Genomic DNA, 12,891 nt, shown 5'->3' with positions numbered 1-12,891 from the left:
TGTCCTGAGTTCTATGGGCAATAGTTTAATAGCTCAAATTTAAAATATTTCAACTTTAAAAAAAATCTTTCTTTTTTAGCCTTTCCTCACAATTTTCGGGTGAAATTTTCATATCTGAAATAATAATTTATTTTACATATCCCATCCAGAAAATGGATTTATGTGGGGTTTTGTTTTGTTTTCTTGTGGTGCTGGGGATTGACCCCAGGGTCTTGTGCTTGCTAAGGAAGCAGTGCTGTACCAATGACCTATATCTCCAGCCCCATAATCTAAGACATTTTATAGCTAGATAAAATTACAATCTCAGATTCTGTTTAAAAATAATTTTTCTTAAATTTGTACATTTAATTTTTAAAAATATTTTAAAAATATTTTTAGTAGTCAATGAACCTTTATTTTGTTTATGTATTTGTTTATTTATTTATATGCAGTGCTGAGGATTGAACCCAGGGCTTCACACATATCAGGCAAGTGCTCTACCATTGAACCACAACCCCAGCCCCTGGACATTTAATTGTTATTTCAGAACTAATTTCATCAATTCTTTTTCACTATTGAGTGGAAACTTGTTATCAAGATCACTGTGTGTTGAAAATGTTTCTTGATAGTATTCATTTTACTTTCTTAAAATTTTCTCATGCAACCAATAGCTTTTACCCCATTTTTCGTTTCTGCTGCAAATGGCTATTGTCATTCAAAGTGAAATTTACAACAAACCATTCTTTACTACTTTTTCTTTACTATTTCTGTGGTGATACTAACTTCTGAATTGACACTGAATTCACAAATTTTGGTAAGTTGTATTTTTGTTTTGATTTATTCTAAAATAATTTTTAATTTGTCTTGAGAGTTATTCTTCAACCTATGTGTTATTTAGAAGTATGTTGTTTAATCTCCAAATATTTTGAAATTTTACGGATCTCTTTCTGGCTATTGATTTCTAGTTTAATTTCACTGTGATCTAAGAATGCACTTTGTACAATGCATATTCTTTTGAATTTGTTTAGGTGTGTTTATGCCCCAGAATGTGGACTATCTTGAGGAATGTTCCATGTGAACATGAGTAAGATGTGTATTCTGCTGTCACTGGATGAAGTATTTTAAACATTTGATCCAGTCGATTGATGGCTGTTCAGGTCAACTAAGCCTTTACTGATTTTCTACTTGCCAAATCTATCATTTTCTATCTGCCATATCTACTGATAGAGTGGTGTTGAAGTCTTCAACTACGATAGTGGATTTATCTATTACTCCTTGTAGTTCTATCGGTCTTTGCCTTATGTATTTTGACCTCTCTTTTTAGGTGCATATACACTAAGAATTGTCACGTCTTCTTGGAGAATTGACCCCTTTATCATTATACAATGCTCCCTCTTCATCCCCAATAATTTTGTGTTTCTGAGGTCTTCTTTGTCTACAATTAATATGGTTATTTCAGCTTTCTTTTGATCAGTGTTAGCATGGTCTATCCTTCTCCATCTTTTTACTTGTAATACAGCTGTGTTTCTATATTTAAAATAGGTTTCTTGTAGATAACATATAGCAGAGTTTAGGGTCTCCCAGTCTTCCTATTTTCTTTCTGTGTCCTAATCAAAAATCATACTATGTGTTGACCCCCTTTTTATTATTCCCATTTTACAAATATTAGTGCAATAAATTAAAGTTATAAAAATTATGAGGTTCTAGAAATATAGAATCTGGATTGATAAAATGTAAGATTATATACATAAAATTTTTTTTTTTTTTGGCGGTGCTGGGGATCCAACCTAGGGATTTGTGCTTGCAATGCAAGCACTCTACCGACTGAGCTATCTCCCCAGCCCAAAAATTTTTGAAAATATATAGTGGGCTGGGGTTGTGGCTTAGTGGTAGAGTGTTTGCCTAGCATGTGTGAGGCACTGGGTTCGATCCTCAGCATGACATATAAATAAATTTTAAAAAATAAAGTCCATTGACAATGAAAATAATATTTTAAAAATATATACATACATATGTATATATACATATATATACACACACACAGCAGCCATTAAAAGAAAGATAATGATCTCCCCCCACAAAACACACCCCTTGGAAAGAACAGGCAAAACGAGAATAGTGATTGTGATTGGGTAGGAGAATTTGCCTTGGGTATCATCTTTGTACTTGTAGAGTTTCAACAAAAGTTTTGTATGCTTTTATGCATTTTAGGAGTAACTGTATCAGATCAGAAAGTGTGTTCATGGAAGAGCCACTGAATTGTATCTGGAAAGACAGGCAAGAAAATTCCCACCCAAGTCAGGGAGTGGAAAAGCCCAAGCTAGGGTGAGGGTGCTGTTGTAGATCAATGAGATCTGGAGGAGGAAGATGGTGACAGAATAAAGTGGGGCAATCAGGCAGTTCATGGAGTGCCTTTAAATACCAGACAGAGTCCAGGATTTGTCTTTGAGACAACTGGGAACCCAGTGAGTCCTATGAATGACATATGTAAGAAGAGGCACTTGAAGAAATTAAGTCTGCTGGACATTTGGTGAAATGAGCAGCTGGAGGACTAAGTTAAGAACTAAGTTAAGTTGCTATTGCAATTATCCAAGCATGAAAGGGGGCCTTGCATAGTGTTTTTAAGAATGGAAAAGAAGGGAACACACAAAATATTTTAAAGGTGGGATGTACAGTATAGTAGAAATGATAAGAAATGCCTTTCTCCATGGGCCCTTTCCCCATCTCTTCCCTAATGCCCAACTTCTATAGGCAGGCAGTGTTCTTCATTTCCTACTTGTGACCACAAATCTTGAATTGCTTATGCAAACATATTATAAAACTTAATACTACTTTTTCCAAAAATGACTGTTTTTAGCACCTATCCTATACAATCAGTTGATGTCACTTTTCCCTCTTAAAACATATTAATAGAGCTGGGAATGTAGCTCAGTGGTACAGCACTTGCCTAGCATGCAAAAGACCCTGCCTTCCACCCCAATACACCCTGAAAATAAAACAAAAGAAAGCACACACACACACACACACACACACACACACACACACATTAATCTCTTCTTGGTGTCTATAGGTTCAAATCATGACTCCCTTACATGGTCCACAAAGTTCTTTACAATTAGCCCCCGCCTGCCTTCTAGGCCCTTCTCTTACCATGGTCTCCCTGATTACTCCCATTGTAGCCACAGGGAATCGGTTTCAGCTCCTCTCGAACCTTTGGCTATTCTGATCTCACATTTACCTCCAGCCTTTCCAGAAGATCTCACCTTAAGTGTGGTTTCCAGGGAGAGTCCCTTGATCCCTACTCCAGATAAGGTGGACTCACATGCTGCTCCAAGGACATGCAGGATTTTTTTTGTCATGGCACTTGGTACTTCAGCCTTCGTAGTACCTGTTGCGCTACATTGCCACTGCCTCTGAGCCTGCCTGCTCCTCTACGTTGTCAAAGGAAATTACAATGGAGACTGGACCTGAAGGATCCCTGAGCAGATGAAGCTAGTTAAGCCTCTTAAGTAACTCTCACCTTGCTTGATATGCAAACATAAGCAAAACTTAATATGAGCTATCCCTTGAAAAACAGAACATAAACTCAACCAATCAGAAGCAGCAACAAGTTATTGCACTGGGGACTTAACAACAGGATAAATCAAATAAGGCAACTCTATAACTGTAACCAATCAAAAATTTTCTTTGCTTTACTTCCATCTTCATCCCATAAAAGCCTCCCCTTGCACTCCTTCAGCTATGGAACTCCCAAATCACTTCTGGTTTGGAGCTGCCTGATTCATGAATTACTGTTTACTCAGATAAACTCAAAATTTCATTGTGCTTCTGTTTACCTTTCTAACAATAGTAAGCTGTGAACTTCTGAAGTCAAAACTTGTGCTTGCCACAAATTTGGTACTTGATCAATATTGGTGGAATGAATTCCTGGGGGTGTGGTGGGGGATGTTCCTGTTAACTGTTATGCCCATTAACTCTAACTGAACAGTCAACCTGGAAGGAACTATAATCTAGAACTAGACAGGACTCACTGCCATGGGGCAGAGGTTGGAAGGACAACCAGACCAGCCTAATGGTAGATAAAAGGAATTAGTCTATTAAAGTAGTCAGAATCAGAGATGTGCTGGGCAAGGTGGCACATGCCTGTAATTCCAGTTGCTCAGGAGGCTGAGTCAGGAGGTTGTAAGTTCAAAGCCAGCCTTAGCAACTTTGCAAGGATCTAAGCAATTTAGTAAGAACCTGTCTCTAAATAAGATTAAAAAAAAAGAAAGGACTGGGGATATGGTTCAGTTGTTAGTCCCCAGTACCAAAAAAAAAAAGAAAGAAAAAGAAAAAGAAATAAAGAATCAGGAAGATTTTCTACAATAGGGCCCTGGAATAGGTTTGGAAGGCCAAACAGGCAAGTGGTAGTAATAGATGATAATAAATACCACTTATTCAGCATTCACTTTTTGTTGTGGGCTGTGCCTGTAACTTCAAGATCAGTTACTGATCCTCAAGCTAAGTATATGAGGTAGGTATTACCATCCACATTTTATAGATTAGACTGAAGTTTAGAGCTGAGATATAAAGCAAGATCTTCGTGGTTAAAAGCTGTGCTCTTCCCTCTACATTAGAGCTTCTCAAACTTTAATGTGCATGAAATCACCTGGAGGTCTCCTTAAAATGCTAATATTGCAATAGGCCTAGGTTGGGGCCAAGATTCTGCAGTTCTAACAAACTCCGGCAGATGTTGATGCTGCCAGTCCACAGAATATGCTTTGAGTAAGGAGATTGTATATGATACCTCATTTTTTTCTCTCAGAGTCTTCAGTTGTCCTAGGTCACATAGCTGGTCCATGGTAAAACCAGGATTTTTGAATCTGTGGCTATTTGACTCCAAAACCTAGTTCTTAGGCATTAAAATATGCTGTCTCCTACTAGAAGGGAGCAGGACCCCCAGCTTCCGGGTTGGGGTTTAAAATAAAATTAAATTTCTGGGGAATAGCAGGCAAAAGTACTAAAAGGGTTACTAAGACAGGTCCTCTGACAGGGAATAAGACTAGGGCTCAGTTACCAGACTATGGCACAGGGTGGGGCCCAAGTCTTAAGAACAAGACTGAAGCTGAATTTCCAGGTGTGGGCCAGAGCCCATTGGATCCCTCCTCCTAGATCCTGAAATGGTGCCAGTGACTGGAACGGGACTGGTGCTGCAGTTGCAATGAGCATGGGAGAAAAGGACAGAGGGACTGAAAGCCAGACTACTTCATATTCACCTCCCCAGGATCCTTTGCACTGCCCAGAGAGGTGAGGCCTTTTTCTAAGGCTCAGCAGTAGACCCTACTCCCTGCACTCCTCTTTCCCATCCTCCATTCTCTTGATTCCTTCCCATCCTCAGTCCTCTGCTTGCATGTTCCCTATTTGCAGAACAGGAAGGGCCCATGTTTCAGACCCATTTTCAATTGACTAAGCACTCTCAGGATCCATAATAATCGCCTTATGTTTTTCTTTCTTTTTTTCTAGTCTGTATTATTCCCTTTGATTGACCAGGGCATAGGATGGGTCTCTGGGAAGGTGCAGAGGAACTATTATTGGCTCTGTGGCATGTGCAGCCAGGAGGAGCATAGAGCAGGAGAGTGGAGCACTGGGTGATTTTGATGGTTTTGGTCCCATGCTTTTTCACATCAGGAGTCCAACTGTCCATGCTATACCAACTGTCAGTTCAAGAGCTGCTTCAGAGTCAGTGACTAAATTAGGCTTTTGTTCAGAACTTTTGATTGACTTTTGTCTAAAAAGTCAGAACTTCAGAACTTCCACAACAAAGGACAGGTACAAATGTGACCTTTGGGATAAGTTACAGTGTTCAAAAGAGAAAAAAGGTCAGATAAATTTCTTAGCATAAAAAATGATGTTTCAGAAGTGACATTGCAAAATAAATTATATCAATGTTACTGTTGTGAAAAAAAAAAAGTCTTTTTCACAGGCAGAGATAGGTAATAACCCCTCCACATGACCCAAGACCACCATGTGCCTACCATCACTTCTGCTCCCAGGCAGGTCTTCTCTGTCCAAATGACCCCTTTTATTCAAGGGCAAAAGAAGAGCTGATATAGAAAGGGGAAAATGTTGACTTCCTCTTATTTACTTATCCTTCCTTGGCCTCTTTGATTCATTTAAAAATTCATTTTGATTCCTTTTTGAGACCTGATTATTATGGAGCCTCTATATCTGTTGCTGATTGAAAAATGCAAGTCCAAATGAAGAGTCCCTGCTAGGGTCATCCATGACATGAGAAACTTCCAAATTCTACAAATATTTCATTTTTGTATATCCCAGTTGTTTATTATTATTATTATTATTATTATTACTACTACTACTACTACTACTACTACTACTACTACATGCCAGGCACAGTGGCATATGCCTGTAGTGCCAGCCACTTGGGAAGCTAAGGCAGGAGGATCACTTGAGCCTGAGAGTTCATGGCCAGCCTGGGCAACATAGCAAGACCTCAGTCTAAAACAAACAAAATCCCTCACAACATGTATTTTTTTACATATACATAAAAGATTCCAGATGGATATACTTCAACTATTACCTATAGTTATCTTTAGGATGAGATTGTATAGTGGGAAGGGCTTCATATCTTTTACCTTGTACAAGGCAAAATGGGTTTGAATTCTTAAAGTAATGAGGATTACTTTCATGATTTGAAATAAAGAAGGAATGGAGGAAGAGGGAGGAAAGAGGGAGGAAGGAAAAAGAGATTTGAGAAGGATAGATGGAAATACAGACCGAGAGAGAGAAAGTGAGCAGGGTGTATCCACCCTCCCCCACCCTCTGCCTGAATAAGACTCAGGGAATCTCATCTATGTCCTGTCCTGCAGGAGCAATTGGAGCCCTCGTAGGAACGGCAGCTGTTCACCCTCTTTGGTACATTATTCATCATCCATTTATTTTATTAGATTCATCAGAGTCAAAAAAGCTCAAGATAAAAATAAACACAATAACTTTTGACCACTTAAAAAATCAAAACAATCACGGGGCATGGTGGCACATGCCTGTAATCCCAGTTACTCAGGAGGCTGAGGCAGGAGGATCTCAAGTTCGAGGTCGGCCTGGGCCACTTAACAAGACCCTGTCTTAAAATAAAAACTACAGAGGGTTAGGGATGTTGCTCAGTGGTAGGGCACTCTTGGGTTCAATCCCCAACACCACAAACATAAAAAATAAATAAAAATAAAAACAATGAACATTATTTTGGGGAGACTGAAGATGAGAGGGAGGCCAAGGGGAAAACATAAAAAGAAGACATTGGGCAAGAAAGAAAACAGCAGTCTCAAGTAAAGGGCAGTAAGTCCCAGTTCTACTTAGAAATTCCAGGATTCCATTACACACTGGTTTCTGCTACAGCAACCTTGTCCTCTAGAGGTTGGACCAGAGAAGTAGGCACAGAAATCATGCCTAGGGTCTCCCTCATTCCCTCCAGAATGCACACAACACTGGCCAGCAACTGGGGACATGATTCCTCAAGGTCCAATTTTTGAAGACCCAAGGCCAAACTTACCTGCCTTGAAACCCTCCCTCTCTGCTCTTCCCTTCCGTAGCAGAACTTCTGTGTTCCTGTCTATGTGATCATTTTTTCAGTTGTTTTCCATGTGTTAACTCTCTCACCCTGCATCTTGTTATGATGTTGGTCTTACGTATATTTTATTGATCTGAAAACTATCAGCACAGTCTTTGCCATGTCTCTTTACCCCACTCGGTTGTCTGCATGCTGCCTCATCCACAGGGGGTGTCCAATGACCTTCCACCTCCTTCCCACCGCCTCTCGACACCCTTCTCTAGTGACATTGCACAGAAGCCAGAGGGACCATGCTTAGCAAATGACCACGCAGGCACGTCTGTTTAATTCTAGCCAAGGGCATTGGGGAAAGGACAGGGCCCCTAGCACCTGTGGCCTCTCCACAGAGCAGACACAGGGCTAATAATAGGAGAGGAGATTAGGGAGGGATTTGAACTGCATTGTTATCTCACAGGAATGGCGCTCACTGGAGAGACTTCTCCTAAGCTTTTCCAAGAGCTACGCCACCGCCCTGCCCCTGTGGCTGTAGGAGTAGTCCTGTCTTTTGCCCCTTCTCTCTCCTCCTTCCTCTGCTCTCTTCTGCCAACCTGCATTCATTCCTTTACCCTCCTCCTGTCCCCCACCCAATTCCTCATCCCTTTCTTTCCATGTTCTGGTCCCTTGCACCTTTTTTTCCCTCCCTCTCTGCCTAGATCCACTTCCTTCCACCACTTCCTACATGTCTTTCCATGCATGGTTTCCTTTGTCCACTTCTGGCCTCTCCTGGTGCCTTTGTCCCATCCCCTCTCTTGCTAAGAGTCTTGCTGTCTTCTGCTGTAGGATCCAGATTTGTTTCCCAGGCTTACCTTTGTCTTCCCTCCCTCCCCTAACACATTTAGAACTTTTTTTTTTTTCAATATTTAGCTTTATTTTTATTTATTTTTATGTGGTGCTGAGGATGGAACCCAGTGCCTCACATCTGCGAGGCAAGTGCTGCACCACTGAGCTCCAGCCCCAGCCCCAGCTCCAGCTCCATCTAGGCCAGTTTTGTGTTCACTCTTCCTCTGACCCTGTGGCTTTGCTTTTTCCCCTGACTGAACCCGGTGAGCAGCGGTAACAGAGGTTGAGGTGGGGTGGGCTAATGGCCTCCATTCCCCCAACAACTAGCAATCAGAACCCAGACACCAGACATAGGGACACCTCTGAGAACAAGTCCCAGGACACGCAGGCTGTAGGAGACACCTCCTGGAGCCCAGCCACAGCTATTCTTAGGACCCAGCACCACAAAAGGGCCTTTGCTTTGTTTTACCCCACCCCTTTGGAACTGCTCTTGGAAGCCAAGACTGTAATCTCAGAGACAAGGGGCCCAGCACAGGGAGGCAGGGCTGGAATCTGTACATGCCCCTGCCCTGGCATCCCTCCCTGCACCTGGCTTTGCCCTTGAGCAAGGTCATCTCCCCCAATAACACACAAACATGCAGCTCTGCCACTTTTTCTGTTGTGTTGACTTATTTCCAAGACTGCCTTGGATCCCACAGCTGGACCTAGCTCAGCCAGTTCCAGCCTTGCTACTCTTCAGGCCTCCTTATTCACCCCTCTCCCAGGCTCCTCAGGGATACCTTCCAGACCTTTCCCCACTCACACCAAATCAACAACTGCACCCTCCTGATCCCTTCCCATTGTTCCTGCTTGGAATGTTTCAGCTTTTTAAATCTAGTAAATTCAAAGTCCTTTGATGAAGTTCTTCTTTCTTGCTGCAGGTCGTCCTTTCAGACTTCAAGGAGCCTGATCGGTTGTCAGTCACTTGTCTGTCCATAGGCCCAAGAGGCAGTCCGTCAGGTCACCTGCTGCCCCTGAAAGGCTCCCTTCAGGGAAAGCAACAGCCAGCCCCCCAAGCTCCTCTCTTCCAAATCTGACTTTGGGAGTCTCAAACCAGGAGGCAGTTCACCACCCTTTCCCATGTCCAGAAGGACCTGCATAGTGTGTGTATCTGTCAACCTAATCCCCTTCTAATTTTGTGGAGAATTTTGGGCACATGTAACAAAGAACTGGAATTATAATTCTGCCCTTCACCAACACTTATACAACCAGTGGCAGGAAGGTCATATGTCCTTGAAGAATAGGAACATCAGAGACGTTTCAGCATTCTACCAAACTCTTGGAACATCAGCAAGAGCTCTACCTACAGAGACCAGGAAGTCATCCCAGGCCAGGGTTATGGGTTGGGCCAATAGAGGCACTTGTACCTTCCAACCAGAATCATCTTTCTAAGTAAATACAAATACCAAGGAGAAGACACTGAGTTACCAGTCATTGTTATGTTCCAGATTGCTCACGAGGCTGCTCCCTGCCCTCCAGACCTCCTTTAGTCCCCATTCCATAAACTTAAGAGGTCGAAACCTTTTTCAGGTCAGTTGGTAAGTTAAGAGCAGCAAGTTCTGCTCCAAGCTCCCTGTGTGTACATCTGGAGATGAGCGGGGAGCCAGCTAAGCCTCACATTTGCAAACCCACCTTAGGTGGTGGAAACCCCAGTTCCAGGTATTCCCAAACTATCCTCCAGACTTCCCAGGAGACAGGTATAAGAAAACAGAAAATGTAAAAGGGAATGGAGAACAAAACAAGGGCATCTTTTATCACCGCTTCTTAACATTCAGGACTACCCTATCTTTAAAACAAAATAAACCATGCCATTTGGCCCCTTTCCCTTTTGGTGGCTGCCTAATCTCATTCATTTCACTGCCAAACTCCTCAAATGCTCGGTGTATACCTACTGCCTCCACCTCCTGTCCACTTATTTTCTCCTTAACTCATTGCAGCCCGGCTCTGCCCTGAAGCTCAACAGAAGCTGCTCGATCCAAAATTACCCAAGTTCCCTTCTCTGTCTTCCTGATACTCAGCCTTTCTTTGGAATCTGACACTACTGGCCACCTGCTCCTCTTGAAATGCTTCTTGTGGCTTCTAGGAAACTTCCTTTCCTCGTTCTCCTGGCCTCTCCAGTGGCCTTCTCCATCTTCTCTGGGCTTCTCTTCCTTCTGTCATCTTTGCACTGAAGGCATCTCCTGGGTTTTTCCTCTTGTCTCCAATCTCAAGTCTTCTTCTACCACCCTGAGGCAGCCAGCTCTCCTTCATCTGATCTGTCTGCCAGTCCCATAATTCTGACTTCTTACAGGACAGTAAAACACCCTCGGTTGGTTTCCCCACTGTTACCTCCAACTCCCCCACAGTGAACACGTTGTCTTTCCTTCTGCCTGCCTAATGGCTTCTTGACTCTTCCTTCCCCATTTCCAGTATCCAGCCTGTCAGCAAAGCACTTTATTCCTTCTTTAGGAAGAACTTCTAGCCTTATCCTTTCCTCTTCATGTCTCTTAACATTCTTTTTCTTAATTTTTTAGTTGTCTATGAGTCTTTTTTTATTTTATTTATTTATATGTGGTGCTGAGTATTAAACCCAGGGCCTCACATGCCAGGCAAGCACTCTACCGCTGAGCCACAATTCTAGCCCCTCAACATTCTTTTTTGATGGTACTGGGGATTCAACCTAGGGTCTCATAGATGCTAGGCAAGCACTCTACCACTGAACTACATTCTCAACTCTGTTCTTATTCTATTTTTGAGACAGGGTCTTGTGAAGTTGCTGAGAGTCTCACTGAGTTGCTGAGGGGCTTACTAAGTTGCCAAGGTTGGCCTCGAACTTACCAACTTCTTACCTCAACCTCCCAAGTCTCTGGGATTACTGACATGTGCCACCATACCCTACTCTCAACCTTGATTGTTACTATAGCCTCCTATAGACTCCTTATCTCCTGCCTCTCTTCCCTCAAAGTGCCCCCACAGTACCCTGATGGGTCCCTCAAACTCTGCTTTCAGGACATCATAATACAGCTAAAGCTGTGGTTATTCTTCATTGCTTCTGGGATATTGTTCATTTTTCTGGTCTGAGAAATATGGCAGATCAGTGGAAAGCACTATAGAATTAAACAGACATAGGTTGGAATTCCAAAGACACATATGCTGCTTAACTTTGGGCAATCATCTTGGCTTCTATGAGCCCCATTGGTTATCCACAGACTGCAATTTAAGTGACAGGCAATTATGAGTATTAATTGAGGTAATGTGTATAATAATGTGCATGGTACCTGGAACAAATAGACATTCATACATTCCCATCCCCTCCTCCACAATGTGACCCCACCTTTTTTCCTCCTTTCTATCTTATGTCTCCAGACCCCATAGCATAGTCTGATAAGGCCTGGGTCCTCCCAGTTCTCTCTTTCTTTCTTTTGTGTGCATGTGTGTGTGGGAGTGGGAGTTCAGGGGCTTGAACCCAGGGCCTTGCACGTGCTAAGCCAGTGCTCTACCATTAAGCTACATCCGCGGTCCACTCTCTGGGGTCCTTTCTAACTTACCACACTATTTGCCTTCCATACCTTTGCCTATCTATCCTATGATTTCACCACTTAGAATACAATCTGATTTACAATGCTTCTCAAAGCCTTATCCTTCCTTGAAGCTCCAGTTCCATGTCGCTACCTGGAAACTTTAAACTGATCTAATCCACATTGGACAAGAACATCTCTACCCTTGTGTGTTCCAGATCTGGGTCATACTGTTTGGTCCATGAGTTTCCAGCATGGTGCATTTGGCTTCCCTGGCCCATGGGAATGCTTGTAAGGCAGAGGCTATGCAATCCTCCTGTGCCCTGCAAAGAGCCTGGCATACAGCAGGGCCAGTGAGGCATCTTCCTGGATGACTGACAAGAACCCAGCTGGGGGTAGAAAGAGAATGAGACAGGATGAACTGATTAGGGACTGGAATGGAGGCCCTTCAGGAAAATTCACCAAACACCAGTGTTCTACCTTAAAACTGCAGATGGTAACTCAGATCTGCCAGCTGTGTGTTGTGCAGAGATGTGCACACATGCACACATGCGTGTGCAGACGTGTGATTGTGCTCACTCAACTGCCCTTATGGTTAGGGAGTAGAGGTGAGGGTGGGGAGACAGGCTTGTTTCCAGAAGGCTGCTTAAGGAAGAGGGGCATCTGACAAAAGGAATGAGGAAAAGAATCCCTTCTCCCTTGGGAGGGGACTGCTGATTACTCAGTCTCTTGGCTTCTTACTGAGAAATTAACTTCCACTCCAGTATATCCCGTGGTTCTCCATATCCTGTGCTGGCCAAGCTGGCAGCTACAGGACACTACCCTAGGGATATCTGTGAACAAAGCAGAGTTTCTAACGTGGAGGATCAAAGGCCTGTGTGTGTCCCCAACTGGAACCTAACATAGAGAGAAACAAGAGAGAAAGAGAGCAGCACACAGGGTCCAGTCTGGACACCAGTGTCCAGCAGATGACTTCAGGATGTTGTTTTTTAG

This window comes from Sciurus carolinensis, chromosome 2 (assembly GCF_902686445.1).
Source record: "Sciurus carolinensis chromosome 2, mSciCar1.2, whole genome shotgun sequence".
Classification (NCBI taxonomy): domain Eukaryota; kingdom Metazoa; phylum Chordata; class Mammalia; order Rodentia; family Sciuridae; genus Sciurus; species Sciurus carolinensis.
This window is presented reverse-complemented; position numbering follows the sequence as displayed.